Source organism: Apodemus sylvaticus, chromosome 7 (assembly GCF_947179515.1).
Source record: "Apodemus sylvaticus chromosome 7, mApoSyl1.1, whole genome shotgun sequence".
NCBI lineage: Eukaryota > Metazoa > Chordata > Mammalia > Rodentia > Muridae > Apodemus > Apodemus sylvaticus.
In genome coordinates this window covers 86712585-86734533 of record NC_067478.1, presented here as the reverse complement: position 1 = coordinate 86734533, position 21949 = coordinate 86712585, and the positions used below count along the sequence as shown (strand labels likewise).

At 43.0% G+C, this 21949-nt stretch overlaps 1 long non-coding RNA gene across 1 annotated transcript; it reads left to right on the top strand.

The window, feature by feature from the left end:
* Positions 1–1287: 1287 nt before the first annotated feature.
* LOC127690112 (uncharacterized) lies at positions 1288–17890 on the top strand. The gene is made up of 3 exons (XR_007978967.1): positions 1288–1385; positions 15713–15844; positions 17548–17890. It is a non-coding gene; the product is annotated as an uncharacterized LOC127690112 (long non-coding RNA).
* Positions 17891–21949: the final 4059 nt, after the last annotated feature.

Below are 21949 nucleotides of genomic sequence, written 5' to 3'. Positions count from 1 at the left end.
GCTTCTATTGAAGTGTCTCTAATAAAAAGGCACAGGTGACACTCATCTTTTAATTGAAGAATTTTATCCTCATACATTTAATGTACGTGTGTGTTTGGGTTTAAGTCCATAATGTCGCCACTCTACCTGTGTTTGTCCATTTCCTCTTTCTTCTGAGTAAGCTTTGTACTTCTCTCCCCTTACCACTGCCTTAAAAATCACCTCCACTTTCACTCTTAGTGTTTAACAGCAAATGTAATATGCGTTCTAGTTCTAGACATAATGAGCTCTAATGTGGCTTAATATTATTGCCGTTTTCTCTGGCAATGCAAAGATTTTTCACCCCCCTCATCTCCACCTGTGCTGTTTGCTAATGCTGTCATGTGTTGTAACAGAAATGTTCAAAGGCCATAAGAAAGTGTTAATATTTCTTTAATGGTCAGTATTCATTTAAATAGACCCGTGGAGTTATCAACTTAATTGGTTTTTTCTTCTTCTTCTTTTTTTTTTACTGTTGTAAAGCACATAAAACATAAAATTTACCATTCAGCCACTTAAAGTGTGCAATTATACGCTATTCTGCACTCTTACTATACCGTGCACCCACCTCCACACTCCATTTCCAGGACTTCTCATTATTCCAAATGGAAACTTGATACCAGTTAGACCACAGATGCCCACCACCCTGCCTCCATTTCTAGTAACCCCTGTTATTCTTCTGACCCTATGCATTTGCCTAGGTTTCTGTATCATATATAAATAGAGTGATACTATCTTCATCGTTTTGTGCCTTGTTCATATCACCTAAGATAATGTTTTCAAGGTCAAAAGAAAGACTTAAAGTTCTATTCACTTTTCAAGCAGAATAACATCCCAGCTGAGATATTCAGGGGTCCCTTGTCATGTTTAAGGATTGGTTCCAGAACCCTCTTCAGAGATACAAGTGACTGACATAAAATAGGATCACAAAAATCTTTATTTCATATTTTTATGTCATCTACAGGTTACTTATAATACCTAACACAATGTAAATATTTTTAAAGAGTTATTGTATTGTACTGTTGAGGGATTATTACAAGAAATGTCTGACAAACTCAGTGCAGATGTGTTTGCTTTTGCACATATTTTCAATCCTTGGCTGAGTCCTTGAGGAACTTGGGTTTGTGAGGACTGGGAGGGTGTGACCAGTCAATGGTCTGTTTCATAACCTATTTCATCTCTTGTCCTAGGAATATGAGTCATTGCAGAGTCCTTGTTTCCTCCGTTCGGTTTACTTCTACATTTAATCCCTTGTAAAGGAGACTGTGGAGAGCATCCAGCAAATGCCTGCCTTCCTTTCTAATTCTTCTGCCGTAGATCGAATGCTTGTGTCTCTCCAGAAGTCATATCGTGAAATAACCCTCAAGGTGAGTATATTAGGAGATGGAGAAGCCATTCAGCTAACTAAAGCCAAAAGGTGTGACTCTGGGTGATCATGTTAGTGTCCTTACTAAAAAGATGCCAGCGGTTGGTTTAATTTCCCTCCCTCCCTCAGCAGAAAGACTTTAGGAAGAAAGTTCTGTTGTTTGCTTGAGAGAGGGTCTTGCTAAGTATGCATCACTGCCTGTCTGGTACTCACTGAGTAGCCAAAGCCCTCCTCAAACTCACAGTAATTCCTCTGTCTCAGCTCTCTGTGATGAAGTACAGGTATGTGCCAGCACTCCTGGATTGGCTTTGTTCTTATTTTTTAAGCCGTACGGTCCTTGATAGTTCCTTATGGCCATTTCTCATGACCGATACTTACCTAGAGGAGGAATTGCTGGACTGAGTGGATCAAACCACACTGCCCTCCACAGAGGCCACAGCTTTGCTTATTCACCATGTTTGCATTTTCATTCTTCTGACAGTGAGTTTGGTGTAGCAAGGGTTTTTGTTTTGTTTTGTTTTGGTCTATTTTGCTACCATTACCTGTGTCTGTGGTGTCAGTTTCAAAAGGGTCATTTCCAACTCCATGAAATCTTCCCCTGTGTTATTCTCCTAATGATTTCCTTCTAAGAAGCTTTTCTTCTTAAAATAAGTTTTGTGTTTGGTGTGGAGACATGTTTGACTTGACTCCTTCACATGTGGCTCTCCAGTTCTTCTGGAACTGTTGATTGGAAAGACAACCCTCTTCCCATGGCATGGATTCAGTAGAATCCATTGCTGAAAATCCATCCTTTGCTGAAAATCAGTAGAAGCTCTGGAGTCTAGCACCATACTCTTTAATACTGTGGCATCGAATTAATACTTTAAAGCAGACAGTGCGATAACAACATTGTTCTCTTTCTAGATTGCTTTGACTATAGAGGCTCCCTTGAGATTCGATGTGAGTTTTAGGATAGATTTATCTGGTTCTACAGAGTTATCATTGGGATGTTAATGAATTTTTATATCACTTTGAGTAGTATTGGCACCTCAACAATATTAAGTTTTACAATCCAATAACATAAGATAGCTTCCCATTTGTGTCTCCTTTTCAGCTCTGTTGTAATTTTCAGCATATAAATTCTTTGCCTCCTAGGTAAGTTTATTCCTAAATATTTTATCCTCGATAGAATTGTAGTGGAGATTGCTTTCTTCAGTTCATTTTCTGCTATTCATTCTTACAATATAGCAATATGACCAATTTTTCCATATTGCTGTTGTAGCCTGTAATTTTACTAAGCTCATTTATTAGTTCCAATAGTTCAGATGGAAAATAGCTAGGGATCTATAAGTGTAGGATCTTGTCACCCAGAAACATTGTCTTTTACAATGCAGATCCCTCTTCTTCCTCTCTTCTACCTGGTTGCTCTGGCCAGTACTTCCAACTAGATAGATTAGAATGCACACAACAACTCCTCCTCCTCCTCCTCCTCCTCCTCCTCCTCCTCCTCCTCCTCCTCCTCTTCCTATTAGTCCTTGATTTTAAAGAGAACTACCTTCATCCCTTCTCCACTGGGTGTACCACTACCTATTTGGGAGCTTCCTTCACATCCCAGTTTGTTTGAATGTTGAAGAATCATGGAAGAACACTTAATTTTGCCATATTCTTTATATATCAATTGACAATCATGTGCCTTTTCACTTCATTCTGTTAATGTAGTGTAATTTTGTTGATTGATCTTCATATCTTAAAACATCCCTGCCTCCTGAGAAAAATTCCATCCGATCCTGCTGTGTAAGTTGGTAAGATTCTGCTGAGAAGTCTTGCTTCAGTATTCATAGGGGTAATAATAGTTCATTTGGCGAGATGTGGGGGTTGGTAGACTCTTTGGCTCTGGTGTCAGTTTAATGCTGATCTCATAGAATGAGTTAGGAAATGTTCCCTTATCTTCAACATTTTGGAAGAGTTTCAAAAGGATTGATAGCAAGCCATGTGCTACTTAAGGATGAGGAAATGTTCAGAAAATGTGCTTTGGGGTGATTTTGTCCTTGTGCAAACATCATGAATTGTGCATATACAGACCCGAATGGCATTGGCCAATCACTTGGTGTGGCCTCTTGATGCAATAAAGAGGTGATGTAAGCATGAGAGACAGGAGGCTGCTGCTAGAGCCACAGAGTCTGTTCTACAGTGAACTTCTCTTCATCCATGGAGGAAATACATTCTAAATAATGATTAATAAACAGGGTAAAGAAATAAACAGTCCCATTATTCATGGTCATCTTCAAGATTATGGTCTGTAGATATGTGTGTATGTGTTTGCATATGTGCCCATGCTCAGGCATGTGCGCATGTGTGCAGGGGTGTCTGCATGCATGTGGAGGCCGGAAGAAGACAACCATTAGGTATTCCTCAGGAGCTGTCTGCCTCAGCCTCTTTGAGACAAAGTTTCTCATTGTACTGGAACTTGATAATTAGGCTGGACTGGGCTGGTGCTGAGGCCCAGGAATGTACTTGTCTCTACCTCCCTTTCCAGCACTGGAACCACAGGACACTACACCACACCCGACCTTTCTATGTGATCAGGGAGCTCAGGTCTGATTATTTCATAGCAAACACTTTACCCACCAAACTACCCACCTCCCAGTTCCTATGTATATCACTTTATACACCTGGTACCACAGTAGATGTGTTAGAACCATCATGACTGTGAACCAGGCTACAGTGTCATTAAATGATAGAAATCTTCAGTGGCCCTATGTTGTGGGACCACCACTGTATAAGCTATCTGTCATTAACCAAGGTGATGTTACAAGGTATACATCTATATTATGTCTTTCTGCAGCATTGTCTTTCCATCCCTACGATGCGATCAAGGAACACTCAACCTTTAAGTTCCCTAGTCTTCTCTCCCAGTTTAGCTGCCACTGAGGGAAAGTGGCAGCAGGTGCCTGTCTGGATTTCCATCTTCCCGTGAATACTGCTGCTTTTCACTGCCTTGTAATTGTCTGTTACTCACACACAGATTGCTCTTAAGTGAGAAGCATTTTTGTTTCATTTCTGTAGAGGGCGTGCCCGTCAGGGTGGGTGAAGGATGGTAGAGTTCAAGGCAATGGGAACACACACCTGTAGCTCATCACCTCCCAATAGTCCAAAAAGCAGAAAAGAGACAGGAAGTGAGACTGGGCTATTAAACTTCAGCAACCCTCGCCCAGTACTCACTTCACTCAGTCCAACTTCAAAAGTCCCTACAGCCTTGACAGGTTCAACTTGCTGAAAGGCCCAAAGCCTCCTTCAAGACTCAAGGCAACCTCTTAGTTGTTTTCCCATGAAACCCAAAATCCAAAGGTTCAACTTCTGATACGATAGCACAGAGTAACGCATTCCAAAAGGGAGGGATGGGGGCATAGAAAGAACGTCAGATGAAGTCAAGACAGAAGGATGGTGGGTGATGCCAAAGCTTGCTGCTCCACACCCAGCATCTGGGGCTCGGAAGGGCATCATTTGGGCCTCCACAAGCTTGGTGATTGGCCCTGACTCCTGAACTCTATGGGTCTCTCTCTCTCTCTCTCTCTCTCTCTCTCTCTCTCTCTCTCTCTCTCTCTCTCTCTCTCTCTCTCCCTCTCCATTGGCTGTAGCCTTTATGGCAATATGTCCCAAGTTTCAGCATCTTGAGATTTCTCTTAAAATCAGGCTTTACCTCCACAACTTTATACACTTTATACACAGGCCACTTAGGGACTCTGCAGGAAACCTGACCTTCATACACATTGCCTGGTCTCAGCAATTTCCTGGAGCCTGGAGCCTTGGCATAAACCTTTCTAAGCACCCCCATTTTTGCAATTTGCACCTTTGCAAAACTAGCACCAGGTGTCTCACTCCATATTATAGCACTAGCTCAAGCTGTAGGCTGGCCACTGTGGACCATGACTCTAGCGACCTCTGTATGCCTTCATGCTAAACATTAGGGAAACACTTCCCTAGGAGGCCATTTTCCAGGAGGGGGACTATGGAGGCCCAATCTTTTCCAGCATCCTCCTTTCAAATGAAAGGTTTTTATGTGAGTTTTCATTGTTACACCCAACTTCTGATGAGTGAGATCTTATTCTCAAGCTAGTTTTCCCAGTGTCTCAGTGCAAAATCCAGGCAGAGGTTTCTCCTGAATGGTGCTAGTTTCTTTCATATTTATAACCATTTTGTCTATACCTACCCTGTTCTCTTTTACAGAAGCTCAAGCTCTTTGGCTATTTCTGCATTTATGCCTTCAAGTTGAACTTCATACATGATTGTTTCCTTACCAAACTTCATATTTTCCTATCTTTCTTCTATTGCCATAAGTCTAGGCAAATGCAGTGGACAGTAATTCCACAACTTGAATGTTATGCTGTCTCTTAACTTTTTCTTTGGCAAACAAATTAGCTCATTGCCTTTGAACTCTGGCTCATTCACAGCTGCAGGCTCTGATCAGAGTTCACAGGAGTCTCTGCTATTAGAATGTAACTTAAATAACCTCTATTTTAGTTCCTAAGATGATCTCTATCTCTGAAATCTCACCAGCCCAATCTTTATGGTCCACAAACCTATCCTGGATTTCTGAGTTCCCACCAGAATGCCCTGCTAAGAGCTTGCTTACAGCACTCTGGGGATTCTCCAGTCTGAAGTCCAAACTCTACCATATCCCTCCCACAAATCATTGTCGTGGGCCTACACACCACATGGTCAGGTTTATGGCGGCAGCAACTCTATTTCTCCATATCAGTTTTCCATATCAGTCATTTCTCTTGCCACAAACCAGAAAGCAACTTCAATGCAGAGATGTTTGTAGATAGTCCCTTCAAGGAGGTGCAGACATGGCAGAGATTGTTATAGTAGGAACATGTGGTTAAGAGTTCTAACAGCTCAGTAGATGAGAAAGCCTTACAGATTAAAAACAATCTATTTCACAGTTGCCCTCACCTCTTTAGAAATGACAATTATCAATCTATTCAATGATGGACCTCTCTTTTCCAGTATTTTTTTAATCTCTGACTACACTAGGAAATATAATGAGAACTCAAGAGAGTTTTAGGGAGCCTAGAATAGCTAAGTGTATATTGTTTTAGTTTTTTATGTATGCATGTACCTTTTAAGATACTTTATCATATTTTAAGAACTCAAATTGCTTATCTTCAGAAGTTAATCATTTAAACACAAATCTTTTTAAAAATTATACACGTCTAGGAGGAAGCATAACTCAGTGACAGAGCACATGTCTATCAAGCACAATTCTCGGCACTGCCAAAAAAAAAAAAAGAAAAGAAAAGAAAAATACTTCTAGACTTGCAGGCTAATAGTAACATTCCACATGTAGCTCTTGGTACTGGGGGGACATGGTATTGGGTTTGCAATAATGGAGTATGAGTGAATGAAAGGGGGATACTGGAGTACAGTCAAACCAAGGATTGCATATTTAAGGCACAGTTTTGAGAACTGTTTACAGGCCCCAGTTGAGGGTGCACAGAAACACCTATTCTGGTGCACACCGATGGGTTCTGAGTGACTCAGGAATTCAGCTGTTTGGCTCACCTGCCACCACCCTGCATTCACAGCAAACATTTAGCTCAGTAAAATTGCATCACAGTAAACATGACTTCCAAGCCAGGAATGCGTCACAGATAAGCCTGCCGTGCCATTGAGATGAAATATTGCACACAGCTAGCCATCTGTCTCGGAATGTTTAGCTGTTCATCTACCTCAGGAAGCTTCACTGAACTCTGTGAATATGTCACTTTAAAAGATGGTACCAATTTTAAAATAACTCCGGGAACAATTAAAGATATTGTATGTGCTGTTCACTTAAAGCATCCAGACAACCACTGGGAACTAAGAAGACAGTGTCTCTGATACAACATTGTACAGTTATGCTTTATTTCATTACTTACTTGTAGGGATCTTATAGGTAGTTTTCACTTTCCACACACTCTCATCTGGCTCCCTTAAATGTGGCTCTCTTTATGGTTATACGTGAAGCAAATAAAACAAACTATTGAAAGAAAGGGGGGAAAATGAGGCAAAGAGAATCCAGATGGGGTCTTATGGGAGCGAAGAGTACTGGTCTGTGCATTCATATGCAGGGTAGAGAGCATGGACGTCACCTCCGTGCTGTCAGATCAGCTTTCCATTATGGTAAAGCTCCTCCCTGAGTTAATGACATAGTTCACCCCCTCACTGCTTCTGGGATGCTCATTCACTGACCTGGTGGTGGCTTTTAGAATATGTTCATTAATTGCTTGGTACTTTCTTCCATGACTGGTGGAGAAGTTTGTGTGCTCTCTACTTGAACCTGGATAGCCTGTGACTGACGGGCTCCATCGGTGCAGTGAAATATCACGTATAGCAAACAGCCTTTTTTCTCTTAGGGCACCTGTGCTTAGAACTTAGTCACCTATTTGCCTAAGAATTTCATGAATTCATCATTTTTAATAGCTGAGTAGTACCATTGTGTAAATGCACCACATTTTCTGTATCCATTCTTCTGTTGAAGGACATCTATGTTCTTTCCAGTTTCTGGCTATTATAAATAAGGCTGCTATGAACATAGTGGAACATGTGTCCTTGTTATACATTGGAGCATCTTTTGGGTCTATGCCCAGGAGTGGTATAGTTGGGTTCACAGGTAGGACTATGTCCAGTTTTCTGATGAACCTCCAGGTAGATTTCCAGAGTGGTTGTACCAGCTTGCATTCCCACCAGCCATGGAGGAGTGTTCCTTTTTCTCCACTTCCTTGCCAGAACCTGTTGTCACCTGAGTTTTTTATCTTAGCCATTCTGACTGGTGTGAGGTGGGATTTCAGGGCTGTTTTGATTTGCATTTCTCTGATGACTAAGGATGTTGAACATTTCTTTAGGTGCTTCTCAGTCCTTTGAGTTTCCTCAGTTGAGAATTCTCTGTTTAGCTCGGTTCCCCATTTTTTTAAAATAGGGTTATTTGGTTCTCTGGAGTCTAACTTCTTGAGTTCTTTGTATATATTGAATATTAGCCCTCCATCAGATGTAGAATGGGTAAAGATCTTTCCCCAGTGTGTTGGTTGCTGTTTTGTCCTATTGGCAGTGTCTTTTGCCTTGCAGAAACTTTGCAATTTTATGAGGTCCCATTTGTCAATACTTGATCTTAGAGCATAAGCCATTGGTGTTCTGTTCAGGAACTTTTCTCCTGTGCCCATGTGTTTAAGACTTTTCCCCACTTTCTCTTCTTTTACATTCAGTGTATCTGGTTTTATGTGGAGGTCCTTGATCCACTTGGACTTGAGCTTTGTACAGGGAGATAAGAATGGATCAATGTGCATTTTTCTACAAGTTAACCTCCAGTTGAACCAGCACCATTTGTTGAAAATGCTGTCTTTTTTTTCCACTGGCTGGTTTTAGCTCTTTTGTCAAAGATCAAATGACCTATCATCCCAAGTGTGATAGCACAATCACAAAAAAAATACATGGTATGCACTCACTGATAAGTGGATATTTGCCCCAAAGCTCTGAATACCTAAGATACAGTCATAGACCACATGAAGCTCAAGAAGGAAGACCAAAGTGTGGGTGCTTTGGTCCTTCTTAGAAAGGGGAACAAAATACTCATGGGAGCAAATATGGAGACAAAATGCAGAATGGAGACTAAAGGAAAGGCCACCCAGAGACTGTCCCACCTGGGGATTCAACCCAGCCACAGTCCCCAAACTCTGACACTATTGTGAATGCTAAGAAAGGCTTGCTGAAAGGAGACTGATGTAGCTGTCTTTTGAGAGGCCCTGCCAGAGTTTACAAATACAGAGTCAGATACCTGCAGCCAACCATTGCACTGAGTGTGGGGCGGGATCCCCAATGAGGAGTTTTGAGAAAGGACTGAAGGAGCTGAAAGGGTTTGTAACCCTATAGGAAGAACAATAATATCAACCAACCAGAACTCCTCAGAGTTCCCAGGGACTAAGCCATCAACCAAGGAGAACACATGGCTCCAGTTGCATATGTAGCATAGAACAGCCATGTCAGACATCAATAGGAGTCTTTAGAGGTCCCTTGATCCTATGAAGGTCTGATAGATGCCCCAGTGTAGAGGAGTCGAGGGCAGGGAGGTGGGAGTGAGTGGGTGGGGAGTGGGTGGAGGAACACCCTCATAGAAGCAAGGGGAAGGAGTATAGGAGAGGGGTTTCCAGGAGAGGGGGAAACCAGGTAAGGGGATAACACTTGAAATGTAAATAAATTAAAATTTTAAAAAAGGAAAAAAACAAAAGAACTTAGTCACCATGATGTGATGTTACAGCAGCCAAGACTGACATCCCAGGCTAAATTCACGGCCAATTTACTAAGTTACTAATTTATAGGTTAACATTAGTATGTTAACAACCTGACCTATGTGCAAAAGGCTATATATATATATATACATATATATATATATGTGTATATATATATATATATGTATATATATATATACAACCTTCAGAACTTTGTCATCCCTGAGTCTTTGAGTACTCCCAGCTGAGGCCACAAATTGTAAGGAGCAGAGGCAAACCATCCCCATAGCTCTTCTCTGAATCCCTAACCCGCCCAGTCTACGAGCATAATTAAATGGCTGTTTTAGGCAACCCAAGTTTGGAGTGGTTTGTTGCACAGCAACCAAAACCTGAGCCCACTCATAGTTGAAGGCTCAGATGGGTGCAGTCTGTTTCCCGGCTCGCCCTGTATTCTGCTTCCTATGCTGTCCCTGCCATCCACCTCCGTTCTGCGTGCCCCTCACCGCCCACTACAGTTGCTCTTCTTACTTGTTTATCTCTGCATCCTCACATTCCCTGACTCTCTGATGATGCCAACTTTTCTCCCTGGTCACCAGCATCAGAAGACCTTAGAGGCCACCCAGTAGCAGAGTAACCAACCTCTCCAGTCCTTACCAGAAGAGAGAGATACAAATCTGTCCTACCTATTCCTAGGCTGCAGATACAGCTTGATAGCAGAGGGTATATTTTTTTTTTTTGCTTCTTTGTTTCTTTTAGAGACAGAATTTCACTGCATAGCTCTGGCTGTCCCGGAACTTACTCTGTAGACCAGGCTGTCCTCAACCTCAAAGTTGTACCTGCCTCTGCTCCCCACGTGCTGGCATCAAAGGCTTGTGCCACCACTGCCTGGCACAGAGAGTAGTTTCTAATGAGACCCTGGATTTGTCTTCAGCACTACAAGGGAAAAAAGGTAGGGCCTATTCATAAATTAAATGACTAAAGCGTTTAAAGTACTTAGTGCCTGACACATAGTAAACACTCCATAAATATTAGCTATTATTACAAGTCCTTTCAATTCTCATGTCTATTGAGCATTAAAATTTAAGTAGATCCTTTTACTTCAATTTATATGTCAACATCTCCATGAAGACATCCCCACCTGCCAGACAAAATTAAATTTTTCCTTTGTTATGAACTTGTGCGGGTTAGTTTTTGTTAACGAGACACAAACTAAAGATACTTGAAAAGAGGGAACTTCCAAGGCAGTGCTTCCATCAAATGGCCTGGTGACATATTGTGGGGAACACGGAGGGGCTCAGTGTCTTGTGGGCCAGGCTGCCCTGGGCAGGTGGTCCTGGGTTGTATAAGAAAGTGAGCTGAGTGTGGTCAGAGGAAGGGAGCAGCCTTCCTCCATGGTTCCTGCCTCTGCTCCTGCTTGCATTCCTGCCCTGACTCACTTCAGTGATGGACTGTGATCAGAATGTGTAGCCAAGTCAGTTGTTACCACAGTAACAGAAAGCAGATGAAACAATAACCAGATATTCCTGTACCATAGTTTTGTTGTTTCCTCCTTTGTCTTCCAACCTCTTCTTCCTCCTCCTCTTCCTCTTCTTCCTCCTCCTCTTCCTCCCCTTTCTCCTTCCTCTCCTTTTGTCTCATTGTTATCCTGGCTATCCTGGAACTCACTTTATAGACCAGGTTGGCCTTAAACTCACAGAGATCTGCCTGCCTTTGCCTCCCAAGTACAAGGACTAGAGATGTGTTTTACCCCAAGATGGGTATTATAAGTTTTGTCATTTATTGTATATGTAATACACACTAGGAACCACATTCCTAAAGAAAAGAGTTTAAGACAACATCCTCACAGAAATGTCCTTGTTTTGTGTGTGTGTGTGTGTGTGTGTGTGTGTGCATGTTTATTTGTACAATAAATATCACAATGGAGGAAATGATGTGAAAATCTGGTTATACAATTATGATAGGGCAAGACTAAGAATCTGCAGAATTCTTTTTCTAAGCACTTATTCCCCTGCTAAGATTTCTGCTTAACAGCATAGCTGATGTTCTATCAATGAACAATGGAAATCATGCAAGGATCAAATATTGCATTCATTAGTTCTTTATTAACGCCTTTGCACCAGCTACCTAAGCTTCATTCATTTGAACATACCCTCAACCCCAGGGCCCTTTCCTTACTGTTCATCTTGCCGAGAATACATCCTCAGGATATAGCAGGCCGGGCCAGCAGCAGCCGAGCTGATCACTGCTGGGGAGAGTCAGAGCTGATGGGCTAACCTCAAACTCCACCTCCGATTACAATGGTGCCTCATACCCTTCATCTTCCTTCTTTCTGAGCTGACCTCAGACATCATTGGAAAAAGCAGCTGCAGCCAGTGTGGACTGGTGCATGTTGCTGTGCCTGAAGTTATCTATTTGGCACCATTTGCCCCGCTACAGTGGAGGCTAGGCCTGTTTACATATAACAGGGCAGCTCTGGGCCTCTTCACACTCATTCCTGTCTCCCCTTCAAGTCTCCTGTCTTTTCATGCTTCATTAATCTCTCTCTCTCTGCCTGGTCACTCTGGTCAGACAGTTAACCTATGCTGCTGTCCCTTCTTGACTTCACAGTTGGTCCTTTGTCACACCTCTCTCCTTTCTCAACAAACTTCCCTACAGTCCACCACAAGGCCACTTCTGTGTCTTCCCTACAGTCCCCACCACAAGGCCACTTCTGTGTCTTCCCTACCATCACCTCTTCCTTGCTGTATTCTCAATTCTTCTTTCCTGTGCAGATCACCAAGGGAGACATCTCCATGTTCACTCTATGTTCACTTTCCTTTCTCCCTTGCTCTGCCTGGGTCTTAACCCCCACCGTGTGTAAAGTCTCTAGACTGGTGCTAGTGAGAGGAAGCAACACTTTAAAAGGAAAGGCTTAGGGCGAGGTCTCTGGGTCATTGTGGCCCATTCAAGGGGTCAGTAGGACCCTGCTCTCCTCTTTGCTTTTTTTACCCCCCATCTTCTGTGAAGTTGTTCTACTCCGCTGCACATTCCCACTGTAATACCCTGCCTCACCACAAGCCTGGGAGCATCAAGGCTCAAAGACCACAAGCCAAAATCAACCTTCAGTCTTTTAAAGTTATCTACCCCAGGTTATAGTGACAGAAATCTGGGTAACCTAGCCCTGCCTTCTTTCTGGCTCCCGGTGAGTCACCTGCCTCGGTTTTTCTTTCGCGCTGGCTGCTCCTCCTTAGTTGGTGTAACCAAGCTCATCCTAGCTTACTCTCTACCTCTTCCAAATAGTATAGCTGCTTAGTAGTCCCGGTTTTTTTATTCATTTTATTTTTATTTATGTGTGTGCATGGACATGTATGTAGGTACCCAAAGAGTCCACAAGAGGGCCAAGGGTCTCTTGGAACTGGAGTCACAGGCAGCTGTGAGCTGTCTGACATAGGTGCTGGGAACCAAACCCTGGTCCTCTGCAAGATCCATCTCTCCAGGCCCAGCATTCAGTTCTTTTTGCCTCTTTTCTCGTTTATTTCTCTAACCCATTCTAAGTTTATGTCCTCTATTGCTGTGGGTTGATGTCATCTTCATGCCTATGCATGCTCAATTGTCTGGGTCCCTAGACTTGCATATTGAAGAGTATCGACTCTTCAATACTCCTATTTAGCCAACACAGAGATATCTCAGGTTTATTGTGCTCCAACCTTCATTTTTGGCCCCTCCTTCAAACCCCTCCCAATCTGTCCTCTTCATTTTCATGAACGCCATCACTTCCCACCCCAATTTCTAAAGGTAGTAACACAGAATTCATTCTCAACTGTACCAAATGTTGTCTACCTCCAGAATATGCCTAATTTCTGTCTCTGCAGATACTCAGCTAAGATTTGCCCTCTTAAAACAAATGTTTAACAAACAAATAGGAAACACATTACCATGTTTGCCTACTTGAGAAACTCTGGGACAGGTTGCCGAGAGTTTTAGGATCTGAGAAGTTAGTGTACTGCCAGTAGGTTTATAAAACACTAGAACCGAAGGAATGCTAAAAATGAGTGGGGAGAAACTTTTCTCAGCTCTTGGGATAGATGGGGAATTTATCTGGGGACAGATAAGAACCAAAGGTCCTAAATCCTGTTAATTCTCTGTATTTAGTTGAGTGGAAATAAATGGTCTCATAGGACAGGGGTCAGGTCCTCTAGGCTCTCTTCTGTACCTGGCGATAATTACTTTTCTCATTACTGTTGCAAAATATCTGGAGAAGCAACTTAAAGGATTATCCTCTCTCACTGTGTCAGACTTTAGCCCCTGCGTTCTTCAACCTATGCTTATGCAGAACATCATGGCAGCAGAGCCTGTAGTGGGAGAGGGGTCTGGTGATGAGAAAGGGGAAGGAAGGATTGTTTTAGTTACTATGATAAGACACTGTCTTATCTAGGGTGATGATTGCTATAACAAAACACCATGACCAAAGCAACTTGGGAAGGAAAATACGCTTCTATATCACTATTCAACACTGAAGGAAGTCGGGACAGGAACTCAAACAGGGCTGGAACCTGTAGGCAGGGGCTGATGCTGAGGTTGTGGAGAAGTCCTGCTTACTGGCTTGCTCCTCATGGCTTCCTAGGCCAGCTTTCTTCTAGACTACAAGACGACCATCCCAGGAGGTGACACCATGCATAGTAGACTTGTCCCTCCCTATCGATTACTAATTTTTAAAAATGCCCCAAAGGCCTACTGAGAGCCAGATCTGACAGCCATTTTCTCATTTGAGGTTCCCTCTTCTCAGATGACTATGGCTTGTGTCAAGTTGACATAAAACTAGCGAGCAGAGACAATTTGTAAAAGAACGTGTTTATTTAGGCTTATAGTTTCAGAAGGTTAGCGTCCATGACTGTCATTCATGGCGGGGAGCGTGGTTGCAAGAAAGCAGGCATGGTGCTGGAGCAGTGGCTGAAAGCTCACATCTTAATCCATAAACAGGAAGGGAAGGGAGAGCGGGAAATTGGGGTGAGGTATTTGAAACCTCAGGGCTAATCCCCAATGACACACCTTCTCCAACATGGTCACACTTTCTAATTCTTCCCAAACAGTTCCAACAACTGGGGACTAAGGATTAAAATGCATAAACCTATGGGGCCCATCTTCACTTAAACCACCACAAAGGGGTAGAGAGAAGATAATTCAATCCAGTAACCTGTATCCTCTAGTTCTTTAAGTTCCCAGGATCCCCCGAAGATGGCACTGCAAGCTAGGGGACCAGGCTCCTAACACAGGTTTAAATGCAGCTCTTCACACCCAGACTCTAGCAAGAACATCATGTAACTTTCTTCACAGAGTGCAAGAGCAGGATGTGGTACCACTCTGGGGAGCACGTTAAGAGAAGCAAAGCATGTGGACAAGGGAGGCAGCCATGGGAACAACTAAGATAGGGTGGGGTGGGAAACCACAGGCATAAATCTGTACAGAGGCTTCAGAAGACATCAACATGGCTGAAAAGGAGGTCCAGAAGAGGCACATTTCCAAGCACCTTTAGCACATCAGAACAGACAGACAGACAGACACACACACACACACACACCAGCTTTTATCAAAAATGTCTGGGAAATGCCCTATTATCTTACCCATTTGGAGAGTTGAGGTACACATTTGCATTATATATGTTCCATGAAGTGCTGCAGAAGAGAAATAAGTTTGGCTTTATTTCATACATGTTCCACCTTGCAAATCTTTGTCATAGATACCTTTCAGCACGTGCTCTAGTTTGGATCCAGAACTTTCCTGAGTGCTCCACATGTTGGAGGTTTTGCCTTCATCTGTGACACTACTGGAAAGTGATGGAGACGTTCATGGGTGGAGCCTAATGGAAGGGCCTAGGTGATTAGAAAGATGCTCTTGGAGGGCTTGTCAGACCCTCGTCTTTTCCTTTCTGTTTTCACACTGAGCTATCAAGTAAACTGGTTTCTTTCCCCCAAACACTCCGTGGTGTACTGTGCCACCACAACTGCAGAGGAATTAGGCAGAACGTTCAAGGGCCGAAACCCTCACCACTAGGGCAAAATAAACCTTGTTTCTTTTCAAGTTGATTTTCTCATGTGTTTCATTTCAGTAACGGAGAGATGACTAACACAAGGCTAAGCTACTAAACCACCATTCCATAAAAACACAGAGGATTTCAGAGATGCGGTGTTTTCTTAGACACGAACCCAGACTCTGTGACCCTGGGGAATTACCACATGGGGTCTGTATTTGTTTATGTGTGTATCTGTGTGTATATGTGTGTGAGAGTATTGTGTGAGTGTATTTGTACATGAATGTGTGGGTCTGTGGGCTTTTGTTTGAGTGGAGGTCAGAAGAGTATCAGATGCTCATGTCTCTCACTTTCCCATCATTCCCTTGAGGCAAGGTCTCTCCCTAAACCTAAGGCCACTGCCTGCTGGTGCCAGCAAAGCTCCAGTAAGCACCTGCCTCCACAAACCTGATGGCTGGACTTATAGAATTCTATGGGGCTTCCAGCTTTACGACATGCTGGGATCTAAATTCCAGTCATACTGACTTTAGAGCAAGTCACCCTTAATCCACTAAGTGTCCATTTCTTATTTCTAAAAGTATAGAGGAACTCTACTAGGTGGGGCTTTGAAAAATAACTTTCAATTAGAAAAGGGGCTTTGTGATAAAAATGAAAGTTTGCAGATCTGCCATCCTTAAAATGATTTTAACCTAGTAGATTATGACGACTGATACATTTTGGAATTTAATGTGTTCAGACAATGGACTAAGTGCTTTAGAGAGGTTGCCTCATTCTGTCCCTTAGTCACTTGATGAAACAGGTGCTGTTATTATGATACTCCACAGTTGACAGAGATGAGGCATGCTGACATAAGTAGAGCAATTTGTCAAAAGCACACAACAGAAAAAGGTGGAAGGCATATGGAAGGCTGGCGTGATGGCTCGCAGGTTACAGGACTTTGCTGCCAAGTTTGATTCCAGGGACCCACAAAATGGAAGCAGAGAACTGACTTCCACAAGTTATCCTATGACCCCCATATGTCATACGTGCACATGACTGCATGCACACATATAAATAAATCAGCAAACAAATAAGTCAGAAAACCTGTGAGCTATCCAGAGAGTTTTTAGAATTTTTACTAGCAGAGAGAACTGTCTTAGCCAGAGTGTTCTTAGAATAGCAAGAAAAATCTGTCTAGAGCAGAGCAGAACACACACACACACACACACACACAGAGAGAGAGAGAGAGAGAGAGAGAGACAGAGACAGAGAGACAGAGAGACAGACAGAGATATAGACACACACACATACACACACAGAGGGAGAGAGAGAGACAGAGAGAGAGACAGAGAGACAGACACACACACATACACACACACAGAGAGAGACAGAGACAGAGAGAGACAGAGAGACAGACAGACACACACACTCAGACAGAGACAGAGAGAGACAGACACACACACATACACACACAGAGAGAGACAGAGAGAGACAGACACACACACAGAGACAGAGAGAGACAGAGAGACAGATACACACATACACACACAGAGAGACAGAGAGAGACACACACACACACATACACAGAGAGAGAGAGAGAGACAGAGAGAGACATACACACATACACACACACACAGAGAGAGAGAGAGAGAGACAGAGAGAGAGGCAGAGATAGACAGACAGACAGACAGACAGACACACACACACACACACACACACACACACACACACACAGGGGAGAGAGAGCTTGCAGTTTGGAAAGCCATCTTAGCAGAACCTAGGCTGCCAGCTCAGACCCATGATTTCACTTTGAGTCTTTTGTTTTTCGGGCTCCCAGACACCCCTTTCCTCAGGAACCCTGACCAAGCTAAGGCTGGTCCTTGGCAAATTGGGTCCGGGTGACTGATTCCAGTACCCTTGCCTTAACAATGCAGCACCTGACCATCGCCAGAGCAAAGCCTACTGAGAGACACAAACTGCACGTCTGATACCTTCAGAAAAGCTGAAGACTTCTGTACCTTGTCTGATAGACACCAGCTTGTCCATCTCATCCCTATGTGTTCCTGGAGATGTCTGCTGGTCTCTCCTTTAGAAGCCCCAAGTCTCTACTTTTCTTCACAGTCGTTTGAGTGAACAGTAATGGACACCACAGCATTTTAAGCAGAGTGGAGGTAAAAATAAAGAACCTTGTCTGACTGTGACTTTCTTTTAGGCTAAAAAAGAACCACCTTTTCTGATCAAGTCAAACCCACCCTGGCAGGCTCTCTCTGGGTTCTGAGCAAATTGACAAATCAATCTTGAAGCCAAACAGCCAAGGGGACATCTATCTTTTATCTTCAGTAGGCTACTTGTATCTGTCTTTTAGTTCCATGTTAGCCATTAGCTGGAATAGAGCATCTATGTTTTAAATAGCTGTGACTAGGGCTGGTGAGATGGCTCAGTAGGTAAAAGTGCTTGCTACACAAAGCTGTCAAACTGCGTCCGATCCCTGGGTCCCACACATGTGCCCCAACTCTCCCACTGCCCTGCCCCCACCTCCTCACACATTAATAAATAACATCTATACTTGAACACGAGCAGAGTCCTTTTCTGTGAGTCTTCTTTAAACTATAGCAACTATCCACAGCGGTCTGTGTTATAAGCCGTCCTTATAAGTGTACGGTGTTTGAAGTGCTCTGGGGCTCACAATAGGTTGTTTATAAATATCATGTCATTTCATACATTCCATTTGGGAGACTTGAGCATTGTATCCTTAGGGATGTGGGCTTGATCATCCACGGATGCTAAGAGACCACTTCATACACGATTGCAAACTAAGGCAGTTATCCCCATCTTGGTTATGATGGGAATTACATTCCCTCTTCCCAGGGACTGACTATATAACTTGCATGTACTAAGATGTACTTTTGATATATATATATATATATATATATATATATATATATATATATATATATATATATATATATACTCATTCTTTAAGAAGGAAAAAAAAAGCAGACATACCAGAGAGCCAAAGTGAAGCTCCCATGACCCCCCTCCAGAAAGTCTACTTGTGACTCTTCATGCATAAAGATGACAGTGATTGGAAAGTGCTGGTCCTTGACTTTCTGCCCCATAAATTATCTGCGGAGTGCTACCGAGAGGGGCTCAGAGTGGCGTTGCTTTCATCTTTCAGCACACTGAAGAGATTTTTGCTTACACACAAACAGTGCTACCTCATCCCAGAGTTCCCCACCAGGAAAATGGGGCAGAAAATTGCTTCCCTGCACTGTTCTTCTTGTAGCCCCGCCAGAATGTCTCAGGCAGCACTTTCAGACCTCAGACTCTGAGGTTCGGCACTGCAATAAATGGTGTGGATGCGTGGAGGGATGCTTATCTGGACGTAGATGGAGGCTAACAACTTGACTGCCTTTTAAAGGGCTGCATTTAAAAATGAAGTTTCCACAAAAAAAAAAAAAAACAACTTTACACTACCCACTCTTTATTGAGTTAGCCCAGAACACCTAAGGTGACAGCCCTTTGAAGCTTAATTCTCACACATTAGTCTCGAGTGCCGCGTTACACATATAGGCTTAAGCATCTATAGCTGTGTTTTTATGTCTTAAAGGGGTGGAAGGAGAAGGAGAGACGCAAAAGCTGGAGCATCAATGGTTCCAGAGTGAAACATGCCTCCGGGGTGTTGTTCATATTTTACACATCGACCACAAACTTAGTTCTCTATATCAAAAAGGTAAAGGAAAATAACTTTGTCAGTTTACAGAATCTGCAGGATAAAATCAGTGGCTCAAGGGACATTAAGCTTGTTTTTTTTTTTTTTTTTTTTTTTGTCATAAGATCAGATCAGGCTTTCCCTGGAGCTCCAACTGTGGTATCTTGTGCTGTGAACTCCCTGCTCAATTTTTTTCTTTACAGGAAAGCCAGTGGGTTTCGCTGGTGTCTGTGTCAGCCAGCACCTCCTCATTCTAGAAGAAAAACTGCAGGGGTCTGGGATAGCATAGCTCCTTGTGTATCAACTGGATACAATCAATCCAGCTGAAGCCAGAATGTATTATATCAATACAATAGTCTGGGTCGTTATGATCTATGTGGACAGAGTTACATGTTGCCACTGGGTGTGTCACAGGTGACTTTTGGTCATCTGGCAGAGTTCTTGCTTCCTCTTTGGCTGTCCCCATAGCTATTGGAAGGAAGAGAGAACGGAAAGTGGGGTGGGAGGGAAAGGCAGGGAAATCCTGGGGACGGAGTGAGCAGGAAAACCCCTCATTCTGGAATCTGATTGAAGCCTTTGCCAGTGTCAGAATGGGAATTCCAGCCCTATCAACAACCTGAGACCTCCGCAAGCCTGCAACTTTCTATGACACTCATCAGAAACCAAATTTTCAAAGACATGCACTATAGCCCTGGTAACCCTAGTGACCCTGGTTTCACCTACTGGATTAAAACTCTGACCTAAGTACTCTAGGCTGTCTCAAGGATCCTGCTTATCAAACGAGGTAGAAGGAATTAATTGCTTCTTAGCAACCATTCAGGATCAAACTGGAGAACCAGTAAAAGGATCTATATGGCTAACACCAAGACATAGCATACTGCTTATTCTTTCTGGAGAAACTAAGGTGTGTCTTGGGTGTGTCTGGTATTTCTCTACTCTTCCTTGGAAGCTCATGCCCAAATTTGGGCATACCTTAGTTTCTAAGTTCTTCCCTTTCTCTTACCCATGTGCAGAGCTTATATTAAAATATATTTAATAAGACTTTCAGCCAGGCGGTGGTGGTGCACTCCTGTAATCCCAGCACTCTGGGAGGCAGAGGCAGGCGGATTTCTGAGACCAGGCCAGCCTGGTCTACAGAGTGAGTTCCAAGACACCCAGGGTTACACAGAGAAACCCTGTCTCGAAAAAAACAAATAATAAAAAAAAAAGACTTCCAACTCTGCTTGAAAGTCAACCCTATCAACTAACTGAAATTCCTTTAAGTATTAAAGCTAAGAATCCTGGTTTTGTCTGAATTAAGGTCCCTAGAAGCCTAAGGGTCCCCAGGCCGTTTAGTGTGGCCCTGTGGATTGCTCTTTGTCCCCCTCACCCATGGCTGGCAATAACAGTAAAGGAAAGGGCAAGAGATAAAGATTAGAGCCATTACATGAATATCTCACAGTACTGTGGTTCGTAGGTGGTAAGCCTGCATTCAACTCAAGTCTGACCTTGCACAATGCATCTTGGTATTCCTACAATTTAATTACGATGGGTTTTCCCCTGGCTTCTCGAAGTCGCTTTCCATTTTGTATTACTTCCTTCCAAATGCCACACAGGACTAAAAATCATTTGGAAAAACAAATCAGTCTGTTGATCCTTTGAGTAGATTTAATACTCAAGTTGAGAACAAAAGCCAAACAGGTCTCAATCCTTTTACGCTGTTGGTAGCAACAGTGTAATCTGAGTTCCTGAAGAGCCCGGTGTAGATTTCTGTTGTCTAACACATTCTCATTAAAAACCACTTATCTGCATTCCTTTAAACAGGATCCTGCTCCTTTTATGCTTTGGGGTTTTGTTTTCCTGTGTGCATCTACTGGAGTCCACGGGTACACTCCAACTCTATGCTATACCGGGTATGGGCACCCCATATCTCAGTCATTATAGATGAAGCCAGACTGTGAGAATCTCCCTCAGGAGGAACATTTTTGCTGGCATAAGACCAATAGTCCAGCCTGTGCCAATAGCTGACCGAGGCTTGTCCGTATAATTAAGAACCCTTAAGTGACAGCACAGTTCCCAGCACAGTGGCTGAGGTTTTCACTCAGTCTTATCCACATGGAAATATGAAAGGCTGGTCCACTCTTCAGTGTGAATGATTGGGCATGGTGGCATGTGGCTATAAGCCCAGCACTCAGGAGCCGGAGACAGGAGGGTCAGAAGTTCAAATCTACTTTCAGATACCCATCAAGTTCCAGGCCACCTGTCCTACATCTCTCTCTCTCTCTCTCTCTCTCTCTCTCTCTCTCTCTCTCTGTCTCTGTATGTGTGTGTGTGTCTGTCTGTATTTGTCTCTCTCTCAAAAATAATATCCATTTATTTCTTTCTGTGACTGGGAATAGAGCTTAGCAGTAGGAAAGCCTTTGTCTACCATTAGGGGCAGGGTGGTGGTGAGGGGGGTAGGCTCAATCACCAACCTTAAACAAAACAAAATGAAACAAAACAAAACAAATGCTCTGTGTAGTTGCTATGTCTGTAATTAGTTTCTAGGGACTGCTTGCTTTGCTCTGACAAAAGTCTGCAGTGAATGTTCCTGTTCATCCTTCCTTGTGAGCATTTACAAGATTTTCCAGTATACACTATGGCAG